This window comes from Hordeum vulgare, chromosome 7H (assembly GCF_904849725.1).
Source record: "Hordeum vulgare subsp. vulgare chromosome 7H, MorexV3_pseudomolecules_assembly, whole genome shotgun sequence".
NCBI classification, from domain to species: Eukaryota; Viridiplantae; Streptophyta; class Magnoliopsida; order Poales; family Poaceae; genus Hordeum; species Hordeum vulgare.
This window is the reverse complement of record NC_058524.1, coordinates 356,645,522-356,663,780: the sequence shown is the minus strand read 5'-3', so window position 1 is coordinate 356,663,780 and position 18,259 is coordinate 356,645,522.

The window sequence follows — 18,259 nt, the reverse complement described above, 5'->3', positions numbered from 1 at the left end:
TTGCCAATTGATAAGTCTTTGATGGCTTTCGAGGGTTCCTTATCTCCTACATCATTTGGCAATTGTTCGACTTGCGAACCATTAGTCTCATCAAACGTCGCATCTACCCTCTCTTCAACTTTTCGAGTGAAGTTGTTATAGACACGGTAAGTGTAAGAGTTCGATCCGTAACCGAGTAGGAAACCTTCATAAGATTTAGGAGCAAATTTAGAGCAATGATGCTTATCAAGAATGTAGCACTTAGAACCGAATACTCGAAAGTATTGAACTTGGGGTTTGTTACCGTGAGTAGCTCGTATGATGTTTTACCAAGAAACTTGTGTAGGTAGAGTCGGTTTATGGCATGGCAAGCTATTTCCACGACTTCTACCCAAAAGTGTCTTGGAGTCTTGTATTCGTCAAGCATCATTCTGGCCATCTCTATGAGAGTCCGGTTCTTCCTCTCAACTACTCCATTTTGTTGAGGCGTGTACATCACCGAGAACTCATGTGAGATACCATCTTCATCAAGAAAGTTATCCACATTCGTGTTCTTGAACTCCGTTCCATTGTCGCTCCGAACCTTGTTGGTCTTCACTCCAAACTAATTTTGGGCTTTCTGAGCAAATTTCTTATCTTTTGTACCTGTGACTTATCATCAAGAAAGAATACCCACGTAAATCTGGAAAAATCATCAAAAATGAATAAACCATAAGAATTTCCACCGAGGCTCTTGTAAGCATTGGGACCAAAGAAATCCATGTGAAGAAGCTCGAGTGGCCTTCTTGTAGTCATGATGTTCATGGGATGACTTCCACCAACTTGGTTTCCAGCTTGACAAGCACTACAAAGTCTATCTTTGTCAAAGATAACATCTTTAACACCAAGAATGTGATCACCTTTGATAATTTGTCAAGATTATGCATACCAACATGTCCTAACCTTCTATGACATAACCAACCTTTATAAGATTTAGCAATAAGACATGTACGGGGTTTGGATTTCTTAGAGAAATCAACAATGTATAGATCACCTCTATGGAAACCAGGAAAGATAATGTAATGGTTGTCACTACGAAACACTCGGCAGTTAACTTTCGTAAATAGCACATCGAAACAAAAGTCCGCTAGTCTAGATACGGAAAGAAGATTTTAGCCAAGGGATTCAACAAGCATGACATTTTGAATGGAACTATCATGAGATACGACCACCTTACCAAGGCCAAGTACCTTACCCTTGGAGTTATCTCCAAAGGTCACATGCCTTTGTGGTCCATGATTCGTCTCCAACGTATCTATAATTAGTTATTGTTCCATGCTATTATATTATATGTTTTGGATGTTTTATATGCATTCATATGTTGTTTTATATTATTTTGGGACTAACCTATTAATCTAGAGCCTAGTGTCAGTTTATGTTTTTCCATGTTTTACAATATTGCACATAAGGAATATTAAACGGAGTCCAAACGGAATAAAATCTCTAGAAATATTTTTTTTCTGGACCAGAAGACACACAATAGACTTGGAGTAGGGGGCAAGATAGTTGTCGGGAGGCCACAAGCCTATAGGGCTCACCGTTGGGGGGTGGTCGCGCCCCCTGTCTTGTGGCCCCCTGCAGGTCTATTAACCCTAATTCTTGGCCTATAAATTCCCAAATACTCCAGAAATGCCAAAAGGGAGCCACAAAAATACTTTTACGCCGTTGGGAGCCTCTGTTCTCGAGAGATCCAATCTGAGAGCCTTTTCCGGTAATCTGCCGGAGAGGGAATTGATCATGGAGGGCATGTACATCAACTCCATTCCCCTCCGATGATGTGTAAGTAGTTCACCACACACCTATGGGTCCATATCTAGTAGCTATATGGTTTCTTCTCTCTCTTTGACCTTCAATACCATGTTCTTCATGATCTTCATGGAGATCTATCCGATGTACTACTCTTTTGTGGTGTGTTTGTCGAGATCCGATGAATTGTGAGTTTATGTTCAGATTATCCATGAATATTATTGGAGTCTCTTATGAATTCTTATGTGCATGATTTCATATCTTTGCAAGTCTCTTCGAATTATTTGTTTCGGTTGGCAACCTAGATTGGTAATTCTTGCAATGGGTGAAGTGCTTAGTTTTGGGTTCAATCTTGCGGTGTCCTCACCCCGTGACAGTAGGGGTGGCGAGGCACGTATTTTATTGTTGCCATCAAGGGTAAAAAGATGGGGTTTTCAACATATTGCTTGAGTTTATCCCTCTACATCATGTCAGCTTACTTAATGTGTTACTCTATTCTTCGTGAACTTAATACTCTAGATGCAGGCAGGAGTCGGTCAATGTGTGGAGTAATAGTAGTAGATGCAGAATCGTTCGGGTCTACTTGATATGGGCGTGATGCCTATATGCATAATCATTGCCTTGGATATCTTCATAATTATTTGCTTTTCTATCAATTGCTCGACAGTAATTTGTTCACCCACCGTATCATTTTCCTTTATGAGAGAAGCCTCTAGTGAAACCTATGGCCCTCGGGTCTATTTTCCATATCATATTTTAAGATCTATAAACCAAAAACACCAAAAATACTTTGCTGCAATTTATTTACTTTGGTATTACTTTCATATCTATCAATATTTTATATCTATCTCTATCAGATGTCATCGTTGCAAATAACTCTGAAGGGATTGACAACGCCTTTATAGCGTTGGGTGCAAGTGTTTGATTATTTGTGTAGGTACTACTATTGGAGCATCGCTTGTTCCTCCTACTGGATTGATGCCTTGGTTCTCAACAAACTGAGGGAAATACTTATCTACTTCAATGCATCACACTTTCCTCTTCAAGGGAAAACCAACGCAAGCTCAAGAGGTAGCAAGAAGGATTTCTCGCACCGTTGCTGGGGAGGATACATAGCAAGATAACCAAGTACCCATCACAAAATCATATCTTGCATTCACTTTATTTGCCATTTGCCTCTCGTTTTCCTCTCCCTCACTTCTAAAAATATTTTCAGAAAATACCAAAGAGATTTGCCTTTTTATTCGCCCTTTTTCCATTCGTCTTTTTATTTTCTTGCTTGTGTGCTAGATTGCTTGCTTTATCACGATGGCTCAAGGGAATACCAAGTTATGTGATTTTTCCACTACTAATAATAATGATTTTATTAGTACTATGATTTCTCCCGCCACTAGTGCAAAATCTTGTGAAACTAATGCCGCTTTGCTTAATCTTGTTATGAAAGAAAAAATTTCTTGCCTTCACAGTGAAGATACTGCACCCCATTTAAATACTTTTGTTGAGTTCTATTGATATGAAAAAATAAGAAAGAAGTGGATAATGAAATTGTTAAATTAAAGATATTTCCTTTCTCATTACGAGATCGTGCCAAAACTTGGTTTTCATCTTTACCTAAAAATAGTATTGATTCATGGAATAAGTGTAAAGATGCCTTTATTTCCAAGTACTTTTCGCCCGCTAAGATTATCTCCCTTAGGAACGATATAAAAAAAATTAAGCAACTTGATCATGAGCATGTTGCACAATCTTGGTAGTGGATGAAACTAATGATTAGGAGTTGCCCCGTGCATGGTTTGAGCTTATGGATGATTATACAATTTTTTTATGCGGGATTGAATTTTAATTCTAGAAATATTTTAGATTTAGCCTCGGGTGGTACTTTTATGGAAATCACATTACGAGAAGCTACTAAACTCCTAGATAATAGTATGGAAAATTACTTTCAATGGCATACCGAAAGATCTCCTACTAGTAAAAAAGTGCATGCTATGGAAGAAGTAAATACTTTGAGTGGAAAGATGGACGAATTAATGAAATTGTTTTCTAGTAAGAGTGCTCGTATTGATCCCAATAATATGACTTTGTCTTCTTTGATTGGCAATAATAATGAATCTATGGATGTGAATTTTGTTGGTAGGAACAATTTTGGCAATAATGCGTATAGAGGTAATTTTAATCCTAGGTTGTTTCCTAGTAATTCCTCTAATAATTATGGTAATTCCTACAACAATTATTATGGGAAAAATAATAAGATGCCCTTTGATCTTGATAATAATATTAAAGAATTCATTAGCTCTCAAAAAGGTTTCAATGCTATGATTGAAGAAAAATTGCTCAAGATTGACGATTTGGATAGGAATGTTAATAGAATTTATCTTAAGATTGATTCTTTGAAAATTAGATCTATTCCCCCCAAGCATGATATTAATGAATCTTTAAAATCTGTTGGAATTTCTATTAATGAGTGTAAAGCGAGAACCGCTAGAATACGTGCTAAGCGTGAATGGCTTGAAAAGGTGTTTTCCCGTGATGATATTGATGAAGATCTAAAAGTGATTGGTGTGACACCTATTGAATCTTTGTTTTCTAGCATAAATCCTGAAAAATATGGGGCTGGAGATGAGTCAACATTAGCTAAGAGGCGTCCCAATGATTCGGAGTTCATTGATCTTAGTGATAAGATTGATAAAAGAGGGATGGAAGAGGTCAAAACTTCAAATAGCAATGAGCCCACTCTATTGGATTTTAAGGATTTTAATTATGATAGTTGCTCTATAATTTATTGTGTTTCCTTGTTGCAATTCATGTTAAATTCTCCACATGCTTATAGTCAAAATAAGGCTTTTACTAAACATATTGTGGATGCCTGATGACCCACAAGTATAGGGGATCAATCGTAGTCCTTTCGATATGTAAGAGTGTCGAACCCAACGAGGAGTAGAAGGCTCTGATAAACGGTTTTCAGCAAGGTAATAACTGCAAGCACTGAAAGTAGCGGTAACAAGTGATGGTGTAGTGAGGTGAAACATAGCAGGTGAAAAGTAACAAGTAACAAGTAGTAGCAAGGGTGCAGCAAAGTGGCCCAATCCCTTTTGTAGAAAGGGACAAGCCTGAACAAAGTCTTATAGGAGGGAAAACACTCTCGAGGACACACGGGAATTTCTGTCATGCTAGTTTCATCATGTTCATATGATTCACGTTCGTTACTTTGATAGTTTGACATGTGGGTGGACCTGCGCTTGGGTACTGCCCTTACTTGGACAAGCATCCCACTTACGATTAACCCCTCTCGCAAGCATCCGCAACTACAAAAGAATAATTAAGACAACGTCTAACCATAGAATTCAACTAGTGGATCCAAATCAGCCCCTTACGAAGCAACACATAGACTGGGGTTTAAGCTTCTTTCACTCTAGCAACCCATGATCTACTTACTACTCCCCAATGCCGTCCTCTAGGCCCAAATAGTGGTGAAGTGTTATGTAGTCGACGTTCACATAACACCACTAGAGGAAAAACAACATACAACATATCAAAATACCGAACGAATACCAAATTCACATGACTATTATTAGCATGACTTATCCCATGTCCTCGGGAACAGAAGTAACTACTCACAAAGCATAATCATAATCATGATCAGAGGTGTAATGATTAGCATCAAGGATCTGAACATAAACTCTTCCACCAAGTAATCTAACTAGCATCAACTACAAAGAGTAATCAACACTACTAGCAACCTTACAAGTACCAATCGGAGTCGCGAGACGGAGATTGATTACAAGTGATGAACTAGGGTTTGGAGATGAGATGGTGCTGATGAATATGTTAATGGAGACGAGTCCCCTCCGATGAGAGGAGTGTTGGTGATGACGATGGCGACGATTTCCCCCTCCGGGAGGGAAGTTTCCCCGGCAGGATCCTCCTGCCGGAGCTCTAGATTGGTTATGCTCAAGTTCCGCCTCGTGGCGGCGGAGAATCCACGAAAAATCTCCGCCTTGATTTTTTCCCGGACGAAACCCTTCATATAGCACAAGAGGGGGCCAGTGGGCCACCAGGGTGCCCACAAGCCCTGCTGCCGCGGCCAGGGGACACGCCGCGGCCACCAGGATTGTGGGCCCATGGCAGCCCCCCTCTGGCACTTCTTTCACCCAATATTTTTTATATATTCCCAAAAAATTCCACGTTGATTTTCAGGGCATTTGGAGTTGCGCGGAATAGAGGACTCAGACTTGCTCCTTTTTCAGTCCATAATTCTAGCTGCCGGTATTCTCCCTCTTCAAATAAACCTTGCAAAATAAGAGAGAAAAGGCATAAGTATGGTACCACAAAGTATAATAACAGACCATAAAGCGATAAATATCAACATGAAAGCATGATGCAAAATGGACGTATCAATGCCATGATGAGATCTTTTGATGTGAAACTTGAGTTGGAGGTCTCTATACCTAGAAAACTTTATGATGAGTGGGAACCTACCATTAAAATTAAAATTAAAGATTATGAGTGCCATGCTTTGTGTGTTTTAGGTGCTAGTGTTTCCACAATTCCAAAAACTTTATGTGATGTGTTAGGATTCCATGAATTTGATGATTGTTCTCTAAATTTGCATCTTGCGGATTCCACAATTAAGAAACCTAAGAGAAGGATTAATGATGTTCTTATTGTTGCTAATAGGAATTATGTGCCCGTAGATTTCCTTGTTCTTGATATAGAATGCAATCCTACATGTCTTATTATTCTTGGTAGACCCTTCCTTAGAAGATTGGTGCAATTATTGACATGAAGGAAGGTAATATAAGATTCCAATTCCTGTTAACGAAAGGCATGGAGCACTTTCCTAGAAATAAAATAAGATTACGTTATGAATCTATAATGAGAGTTACCTATGGATTGCATACCAAAGATGATAATACCTAGATCTATTGCATTATGCCTAGCGCTTGTTGGGAGGCAACCAATTTTATTTGCTTTGATTTTGTTTTTGTTTATATTTTTGTGTGCTCCATATATTATTACCTCTGTAATAATTGTGTTTTCTTGTTTTATTTAGTGTTTGATCCAAGTAAGACCTTTGGGATGATCTATGGTGCTTGCAAGTTCATTTTGCTAAAAATTGAAACTTTAGCTCTTAGTCCAGGAATTGTATAAATTCACTGGACCGGGATTTTGATCTAAACTTTTTACACAATATTGGTTTACATATTTCCTAGGTCTTCATATTTTTTTAGAATTTCTATAGTTACTTAAGTATTCGAAGTAAACAGATGGCTACACACTGTTCTGTTTTTGACAAATTCTGTTATCTTTGTGTTGTTTGCTTATTTTGATGAATCTATGGGTTGTATGGGGCGGTATAAACCATGGAGAAGTTAGAATAAAGTAAATATTACATCAATATAAAAAATAATGAGTTCACGACAGTACCTAAGTGGTGATTTATCTTTCTTATACTAAGGGATCTCATGAGTTTTCTGTTGAGTTTTGTATTGTGAAGTTTACAAGTTTTGGGTAAAGATTTGATGGAATATGGAATAAATAGTGGCAAGAGCCTAAGCTTGGGTATTCCCAAGGCACCCCAAGCCATATTCAAGGATACCTAAGAGCCTAAGCTTGGGGATGCCCCGGAAGGCATCCCCTCTTTCGTCTTCAATCCATCGGTAAATTTACTTGAGGCTATATTTTTATTCGTCACATGCTATGTGTTTTACTTAGAGCGTCTTGTATGATATGATTCTTTACTTTTCAGTTTGCCACAATCATCCATGATGCACACATCATTTGAGAGAGAGACACACACTAAATCATGAATTTATTAGAATACTCTTTATAGTTCACTTATATCTTTTGAGCTAGGCAATGTTGCTCTAGTACTTCACTTATATCTTTTAGAACATGGCGATGTTTTGGAATTATTAAACTCTCGTACTTCACTTATACTATTTCGAGATTTCTTTAAATAGCATGGTAATTGGTTTAGGTTATGAATTTAGTCCTAATATAATAGGCATCCAAGAAGGATATAATAAAAACTTTCAAATTAAGTGTATTGAATATGATGAGAAGTTTGATTCCTTGCATATAGTTTTGAGATGTGAGGATCGTGATACGAGAGTCATGCTAGTAAGTAATTGTGAATTAGAAAAAAAATACTTGTGTTGAAGCTTGTTATTCACATAGAATGCATGTATGGTGAACCGTTGTGTGATGATGTCGGTCCATGACTTGTTTAATGATTGTCAACCTTTGTGTGGAGGTCGGGATCGCGCGATGGTTAATTACTACCAACCCTTCTCCTAGGAGCATGCATCTAATACTTTGCTTCAATAACTAATAGGCTTTTGCAATAAGTATGTGAGTTCTTTATGACTAATGTTGAGTTCATGGATTATACGCACTGTAACCCTTCCACCTTTGCTAGCCTCTATAGTACCGCGTAACTTTCGCCGGTACGTTAAACCCACCTTCCTCAAAACAACCACCTTATTTTCCTCAAAACAGCCAACATACCTACCTATTATGGCATTTTCATAGCCATTCCGAGATATATTGCCATGCAACACCACCATCCTGTTTTTGTGACACGCACCATCATCTCCATATTCCTTGTCATACTTTGTTCTAGCTATCTAGTTGTAATCTTTTGAGTTGTAAGTAAATAAAAGCACGATGATTTTTCATTATTAGAGCATTGTCCCGTGTGAGAAAAAAAGTATGATAGAATCTATGATTCCCTCACAAGTTGGGATGAATCTCTAGACTTTACAAAAAAATAAAAGAGGCGAGCAAAGCCCATAAAAAATAAAAGAGGCCATAGAAGCGCATCCAAAATAAAGAGAAAAGGGGGAAAATGAGAGAAAGAGAGAAGGAACAATGGTACTATCTTTTTCCACACTTGTGCTTCAAAGTAGCACCATGTTCTTCATAGAGAGTCTCCTATGTTGTCACTTTCATATAACTAGTGGTACACATCTTTTGCACAACCACTTAGTTTTCTTTTTGAGCTTTCATACACTTATAGCTCTAGTGCATTGGTTGCATGGCAATCCCTACTCACTCACATTAATATATGTTGATGGGCATCTCCATAGCCCGTTGCTATGCCTAGTAGATGTGAGACTATCTTCTTCCTTTATTTTTGCAACCTCCACTGCATTCTATTCCACCTATAGTGCTATATCCATGGCTCATGCTCATGTATTGCATGAGAGTTGAAAAGGTTTTAGAAAATAAAAAGTGAGAAACAATTGCTTGATTTTCACCGGGGTTGTGCGTGATTTAGATACTTTGTGTGGCGAAGATGGAGCATAGCCAGACCATATGATTTTGTAGGAATAATTTTCTTAGACCATGCTATTTCGAAAGGAAGCAATTACCTTATTAGTATGCTTGAAATATTATTGTTTTTATGTCAATATAGACTTTTGTTTTGAGTCTTATGGATCTGAATATTCATGCCACATTAGAGAATATTATAAGGGTAAATATGTTAGGTAGCATTCCACATCATAAATTCTGTTTTTATCACTTGGGGATGTTGATACTTCTCCAACGTATCTACAATTTTTGATTATTCCATGCTATTATATTATATGTTTTGGATGTTTTATATGCATTAATATGCTATTTTACATTATATTTGGGACTAGCCTTTTAATCTAGAGCCTACTCCCAGTTTCTGTTTTCCCACCTTTTTGAATATTGCACATAATGAATATTAAACGGAGTCCAAACAGAATAATATCTCCGGAAAGATTTTTTCTGGACCAGAAGACACACAAAAGACTTGGAATAGGGGGCAAGGCAGTTGCGGGGAGGCCACAAGCCTGCAGGGGCGCCCTGGGGGGTGGTCGTGCCCCCTTCCTTGTGGGACCCCTCCAGGTCCTATCCTAATTCTTGGCCTATAAATTCCCAAATATTCTAGAAACACCAAAAGGGAGCCACGAAAATACTTTTATGCTTCCGGGAGCCTCTATTCCCGAGAGCTCCAATCCCGGAGCCTTTTTCGATAATATACCGGAGAGGGAATTGATCATGGAGGGCATCTACGTCAACTCCATTGCCCCTCCGATGATGTGTGAGTAGTTCACCACATACCTACGGGTGCATAGCTAGTAGCTAGATGACTTCTTCTCTCTCTTTGATCTTCAATACCATGTTCATCATGATCTTCATGGAGATCTATCTGATGTAATACTCTTTTGCAGTGTGTCTGTCGAGATCTGATGAATTGTCAGTTTTCGTTCAGAGTACCCATGAATATTATTCGAGTCTCTTGTAAATTCTTATATGCATGATTTCATATCTTTGCAAGTCTCTTCAAATTATTTGTTTGGTTTGGCCAACTAGATTGGTAATTATTGCAATGGGAGAAGTGCTTAGTTTTGGGTTTAATCTTGCGCTGTCCTCACCCAGTGACAGTAGGGGTAGCGAGGCACATATTGTATTGTTGCCATCAAGGGTAAAAGGATGGGCTTTTCATAATATTGCTTGATTTTATCCCTCTACATCATGTCATCTTACTTAATGCGTTACTCTGTTCTTCAAGAACTTAATACTCTAGATGCAGGCAGGAGTTGGTCGATGTGTGGAGTAATAGTAGTAGATGCAGAATAGTTTCGGTCTACTTGATATGGACGCGATGCCTATAGGCATAATCATTGCCTTGGGTATCTTCATAACTATTTGCTTTTCTATCATTTGCTCGACAGTAATTGTTTCACCCACCGTATTATTTTCCTTTATGAGAGAAGCTTCTAGTGAAACCTATGGCCCCCGGGTCTATTTTCCATATCATATTTTCATATCTATAAAACAAAAATACCAAAAATACTTTGCTGCAATTTATTTACTTTAGGTTTACTTTCAGATCTACTAATATTTTATATCTATCTTTATGAGATCTCATCCTTGCAAATAACTCTGAATGGATTGTCAACCCCTTTATTGCGTTGGGTGCAAGTGTTCGATTATTTGTGTAGGCACTACTGTTGGAGTCTTGCTTGTTACCCCTATTGGATTGATACCTTGGTTCTCAACAAACTGAGGGAAATACTTGTCTACTTCGCTGCATCACCCTTTCCTCTTCAAGGGAAAACCAACGCAAGCTCAAGAGGTAGTAGTCCACGGTTCGGTGTGATTTCATGGAACATTTCTTTATCTCCGGTCGTGTGATCGATGCATCCACTGTCGAAAACCCATCCATGGTCTTCTCATACTCAATGTCAAACTCCTCATCTTCATCGTAGTAGCCATGCTCCACATAATCATCATCGGATGAAGTTCCATCATCATAAGAAACAAGAGTTTCATCAGAATTTGGACTATGACAATGTTCATAATTATGCATGTGACTGACTTCAACAATGCTATTGTTAATAGTAATGACATCTCCGTTAGCACACATGAGGTCACAAAGCTCAAATAGACATTTATAAAAATTAGGATCGGTTGGTTTCATTTTGTGAAAGGCAATGCATTTGTGGACAATGATATCAAGATTTTACAAGGAATAATTTGGATATCTTTCCTCTAAGTTTTTCCACAAAGTATGTGCACACTCAAAGTTTTGCATTTGATTAAGCACATTTCTTGGTAGTCCTCTCATGATTAGATTAACAGTGTTAAGATTACCAAGCATATCAATTTCATCATCATGAGAAGGATGTATGGGATCAATGGGAGGAGCATAGGGATATTCAACAAACTTGTGTAAGTGGAACTCATCAAATATATCAACCATTTCATTTTTCCATTGTCTAAAATACTCCCCATAAAGAATAAGCACTCTACAACCAAAAATCCCAGAACGAGTCGCATTCATCATCCTCCAATGGTGATTAAACCAAGGTGTTGGCGACCTTGCTGTGATACCAAGTGAGGGATCGATGGAAGGTGTGTCTAGAGGGGGTGAATAGACTACTTGACAAGATAAGAATCCTAGCCTTTTCCCAATGTTATGGTTGGCATATTTTAGCAATTATAACAAGTCTAGTACACCCTACACATGCTAGTCAACATATATGGCAGCGGAAAAGTAAAGACTTTGCATATCACTACTGGAATCCAGAAATTTGCCGTCAGCCAGTTCTTTACCGTCTGCTGGCTGACGGCAAAGAACCTCTTTGCCATCAGTTGACACAATACAGACGGCAAAGAACTGACACATGGCAAAGTACTATTTGCCATGTGTGGGTCCTTTGTCGTCTGCTAGCAGACGGCAAAGAGCCCCAGGGCAGACGGCAAAGGGGACGCGTGGGTCCCATGCCTGCCGTGTCCGAAATCCGGGGGCCTTTGCCGTCCGCGGGCCTTTGCCGTCTGCCATACGACCCTTTGCCGTCTGCCATACGGCCCTTTGCCGTCGGGGGGCGGACGGCAAAGGGGCAGCCCTATAACGGCCGTTACCCCCCCTCGCTCACTGTCTCTCTCTCTCTCACCCCGACCACTCTCTCTCTCTCCACGGTGGCGACCCCCTTCCCGCGAGATCCCCTCCCCGCAGCGAGCCCACCCCCCCCCCGACGAGCCCACCCCCCCCCCCCCCCCCCCCCGGCGACCCCCTCCCCGTGGGATCCCCTCCCCGAGAGGGCACCTCCCCTGCGGCGCGCCCCCTGCCGCCGTCGCCCCCTGCCGCCGCCGCCCCCTGCTGCCGCCCCCTGCCGCCGCCACCTGCCGCCGCCCCCTGCCGCCGCCGCCCCCTGCCGCGCGCCCGCGCCACCTGCATTGCGCCCCCTGCCGTCGCCACCCCCCTGCCGCCGCCGCCCCCTGCTGCGCGCCACCTGCATTGCGCCCCCTGCCGTCGCCGCCCCCTGCCGCCGACGCCGCCTGCGGCGAGCCCCCAGCCGCGCGCCCCCTGCCGCCGCCGCCCCCTGCCGGTGAGTTTTTCCTGTTTTTCTTTTTAAAAAAGTTAATTACTTTAGTTAGTTTATTAGGTTAGTTTTTTTATTATATATAGGGTAATTTAGTTAGTTTATTTGGTTAGATTATTAGGCTAATTAGGTTAGTTAGTTAGGTTAGAAGAAAAAAAGCAGAAGGAAAAAAAGAAGGAGAAGAAGAAGAAGAAGAAGAAGAAGAAGAGGAGGAGGAGGAGAAAAAAGAAGAAGAAGAAGAAGAAGAAGAAGAAGAAGAAGAAGAAGAAGAAGAAGAGGAGAGGAGGAGGAGGAGAAAGAGGAGGAGAAAGAAGAAGAAGAAGAAGAAGAAGAAGAAGAAGAAGAAAAAGAATAGAAGGAGAAAAAGAGGAGGGGGAGTAGGAGGAGAAAAAAGAAGAAGAAGAAGAAGAAGAAGAAGAAGAAGAAGAAAAAGAGGAGAGAGGAGAAGAAGAAAGAAGAGGAAAAGGGAACCCCGGCACCCCGAAACTGACCCTCGACCCCCGACCCCTGACGCCCGACGCCACTGACCCCCGACCATCGACCTCCGACGCCACTGACCCCCGACCCCCGACCCCCGACGCCACTGACCCCCGACGCCACTAACCCTCGACCCCCGACGCCACTGCCCCCGACCCAGACCCCCGGCCCACGACTCCCGACCCCCGACGCTCGACGCCACCAACCCCCGACCCCCGACGCCACTGACACCCGACGTCACTGACCCTGGACACCCGACGCCACTGACCCTGGACCCCCGACGCCACTGACCCCCCACAACCGACGCCACTAACCCCCCGACCCCCGATGCCACCGACCCTCGACGGCACTGACTCCCGACGCCACTAAGCCCCGACCCCCGACACCTCTTCTGCCTTCTTTTGAACGAGAAGGTGCTTTTCGGCCTTCCAGAGGCCCACGGGGTCATAGTTTGGTAAATTATGAGTTAGGTCACATATTTTCCGATCATGTTAATTATAAAAACATCGTATTTGTGTTGATCGGGTGAATTTCAATGTGCAGTTGTTCGACGACCTCCACGTGCGTTGGACGAGCTCCGCCCTTGCGTTTGTTGCTGAGCACAAATGACTTCTCCTCCTACCCCCTTAATTTGCTCTGTCCCGGTCTTCGTGCCGATGAAATTTGCTAGCTATAGGTTTCTTCAATCATGAGTATGCGTGACCAGTATGCGTCTCCCGTTCGAAAGGGCGACATCTATAAATATGCATCTCTTTGCATATTTATAACCGCCATCCTTTCAAATTGTCCAACATTATCCATGGACAGCCCGAGTATGTGTAGATTGGGTTTGTTTTCCCGTATGCTGTGCTCCGGATCCGATGCGGAATTTCGTCAGTGCCTCCCCTGTTGTTCTCCGGGTACACATCCTCTCTGCTTATTGCCGAGACGTGTATCAGGAGAACAGCGGGGAGGTGCTGCCGAAATTCTGCGTCGCATCTGGAGCAGAGCATGGGAAAACGAACCCAGTCTACACATACTCGGGTGGGATTAGGACCTATCTTTACCTATTAGCGTGTAGGTTGCATGGACGTAATAAAATTGACAAACTTGATTAGCGTATGAATATAGATGATGAATTATGTATTTATTTCTTGTGCCCCCATAGGTAGCTAGGCAACATGAGTGATCGTGCTTGGATGTACACTGGTCACCCTAGTCAGAAAGACATGACCCATGAATGGTTAACAAAAACCAGGGGGTTTGTGAGAGCCGCATTTGCAAATGGCCAGCAAAAAACATGGTGCCCCTGTCCCAACTGCGACAACTAGAAAAAGCAGACAGAGTTTGAAATGGGTAAACACTTGCATAAGTGGGGTTTTACGCCTAATTATACGGTGTGGACTTTTCATGGTGAGTCTGACCAACGTGCCAGAGCTGAGGTGATTCGTCGTCGCATCGACGAGCATGGTACCGGGATTGAAGACATGGTGCAAGACTTTGATGATGCTCGGGATTCGGACGATAAGATGGAGGAATCTGCAAAGGCCTTCTATGAAATGCTGGAGTCTTCAAAACGTCCTCTCCACGAGCAGACTGAGCTTTGTCAGCTGGATGCCATCGCGCAAGTAATGGATCTGAAGGCTCAATTCAACCTAGGCAGAGAATGCTACGACGCGATGATGACGATATTTGGACGCTTTCTACCCAAAGGCCATGTACTGCCTGCAAACCTGTACCAGTCAGAGAAAATCCTCCGTGTACTTAAGATGCCCTATGAGAAGATACATGCCTGTGAGAATGGATGTGCCTTATTTAGGCTTGAGTATGCGGCCTTGAACTATTGCCCCATTTGCAATTCTTCCAGGTATATTGTGGTAGACAACGACATGGGTGAGAAGAATCAGACCAAAATCCCCATTAGTGTTCTTCGATATCTGCCAATCGTACCAAGACTTCAACGTCTTTTCAAGGTCGAAGAGACGGCCGGACAGATGACATGGCACAAATTGGGCAAAAGAACCGAACTAGATGCGGATGGGAACAAAATGCTGGTACACACTTCAGATGGTTTTGCGTGGAGGCACTTCGATGCATTACATAAGGATAAATCGGAAGATCCAAGGCAACCTAGAGTTGCCATCAGCACGGATGGGTTCAATGTGTATGGTATGACGGCAGCACAATACAGTTGTTGGCCTGTATTTGTCATTCCACTAAATTTGCCACCCGGAGAGATTATGAAAAGAAAGAACATTTTCCTGACGTTGATAATCCAGGGCCCAACTATCCGGGGAAGAATATGAATGTGTACATGCAGCCGCTTAAGGATGAGTTGCAAGAAGCCTGGGATAATGGGATCAAGACCTACGACGCGGCTACCAAAACAAATTTCAAAATGCATGTGTGGTACATGTACTCGACGCATGATTATCCGGCGTTTGCACTATTCGCTGGCTGGTGTGTGCATGGAAGGTTCCCGTGCACCACATGCAAGGCAGCTCTTCAGTTCCGTTGGCTGCAGGCTGGTCGCAAGTATTCTTGCTTCGACATGGATAGACAATTCCTGGATCCTGACCATAAGTTCAGAAAAGACAAGAAGAATTTCATCAAAGGTAGAGTTGTCAAAAACACTGCACCAGCTGCGTTGACAGGCCAACAGACCCTTGATCAGTTAAACGCTCTCGAGCCCGATCCTTTGCGTCCAGGATACTTCAAAGGGTATAATACGGAACACGCCTGGACTCACAAGTCATGCTTATGGGATCTCCCTTACTTCAAAGACCTCCTTTGCCCACACAACATTGACGTGATGCACACTAAAAAGAATATTGCGGAGGCCATTTTTGGTACATTGTTCGGCATAGAGGGGAAGTCAAAAGATAATCCTAAGGCTAGAATCGACCTGGAGGCTCTATGTGATAGACCGTTGCAAAACTTGCGACAACGGAAAGGAAAGAAAAGCATAGCGAAGCCAAAGGCATGGTTCAATCTTGAAAGGCCAGCTATGAGGGAAATGCTATTGTGGGTGAAAATGCGGTTGATGTTCCCCGATGGGTATGCTGCGAATCTAAAGAGGGGAGCGAGTCTTGAGAAATTGAAAATATTTGGGCTCAAGAGTCATGATTGGCACATATGGATTGAGCGGGTAATGCCGGTGATGTTGCGTGGCTTTATCCCTGAGGATGAATGGCTAGTGCTGGCAGAGCTGAGCTATTTCTTCCGTTCTCTTTGTGCGAAAGAACTATCGCCTGGCGTGCTAGATGAAATGGAAGAGTTGGCGCCGGAGTTGGTCTGCAAATTAGAAAAGATCTTTCCACCGGGCTTCTTTAATCCAATGCAACATTTGATTTTGCATCTCTCGACCGAGGCAAGAATGGGGGGCCCGTTCAAAATCGATGGTGCTACTCAACTGAGAGGATGCAGAAGACGCTTCGAGCTAAGTGTAAAAATAAACGTAGAATTGAAGCATCGATGGCCGAGGCATTCATTACTGAGGAGGCGGCAAACTTCGTGACAGCACACTACGAAGCCAAAAATTATCATTTGCATAACCCGAAGCCTCGGTACAACGATGGCGATCGAGAAAAAGTTCGATCCAACCTCAGCCTATTCAAAGGTAAGCTCGCACCATCCGGTGCTTCGAAAGGGAAATCGTTGGATGTCGAAGAATGGCGGACCATTTCATTGTATATCTTCACCAACCTAACAGAAGTGCGGCCGTACATCGAGTAAGTTCTCGGTAATTTATTGTTCCGTAACTTCTAATTGCTATGAACCACTCTTATTCCCGGATATTTGATATAGTCGATACGTCGCCGAATTCTCGGATGGAGCGGTCATCGAAAAGGATTCCATCGAAGAGTATGAGCTTCTCGCAAAGCATGGAGGCGACTATCCTGGTTTCATCTCTTGGTTCAAACAAAGGGTAATTAATTACCATTAAGGGCCCATTTGACTTATTGGTCTAATTTGCGGCTAATGCATCCATTCTTTCGTATTAAACTGGTAGGCTGATGCAGAGTCTATGGACGCCGAGTTGAGACAAGTCGCTAATGGTTTTGACTATAAGGTCCGTTCATTTGACAAATACAACATCAACGGGTATCACTTTTGTACCTTTGGCAAAGAGGTATCTATGCCCGACCTAAAGACTACAAATTGTTCTATCTCTGCTATCGGCGAAGGAGACACCGAGTATTATGGAAGGGTTGAAGCAATTTATGAACTTCTATTCTATGGTGAAAACCCACCGACCGTCGTAGTCTTCAAATGTTATTGGTTTGAGCCGAGGGAGACTAGAAGGACTCATGAACATATAGGACTAGTCGAAATCAACCAAAACACCCACTTAGATGTTCCCGATGTCTATATTACGGCTCAACAGGCGACACAAGTTTTCTATCTACCGTGGGCCTGCCAAACTGATCCAAATCTCAAAGGTTGGGATGTCGTTTATGAAGTGCCACCACATTTTAGACCACCTAACCTCAATGAAGAGGATTACGAACCTCACATTAACCCAGACACATATGAAGGAGAATTCTTCCAAGAAACACGTATGTCCAAGAAACGTTTCAAGAACCGCTCTACTTCACCCCAGAACATTGAAGTAGACAGCGACAGTGAATCCGTCTTAACCCCTGAGCCCGAAGAGGAAGAGCTGGAAGAAGAAGAGGTTACTGCTGCGGATGACCTGTCACTTCTTGACCGATTACATAATGGTGGCCTTCCACATGTTCTTCTAGATAGTGATGATGATGATGCATTTATTGATGATAGTGATGATCATGATGCATTTATTGACCCCGAAGCATATATAGACGAGGACGATTGTTATTAGTTCATGTCAGGTATTCAACTATTATACTATATATAAATTTTGAGTTCATGTTAGGTATTCAATTTTTATTAGTCATGTTGGTATTTATGTTGTACTAATTTCATTTTCTCTTTGTCATGACAGGTGTAGAAAGATGGTGGGAAAGGGTCGAAAGCATGCCGCGGCTGCTTCTTCGTCCGCGGGTGATGGGATAGGTACTTCCATTCCTGCCTCACCCCTTCGGAGAGTGTTGCTCTCTACTATGCAAGGAGCGGCCCCCGTGAGAGGAGGTCGACCACCCGCGAAGCCGAGAGGCACTAAAGGTACACGTTGTATTCATGTTGGTATTTAT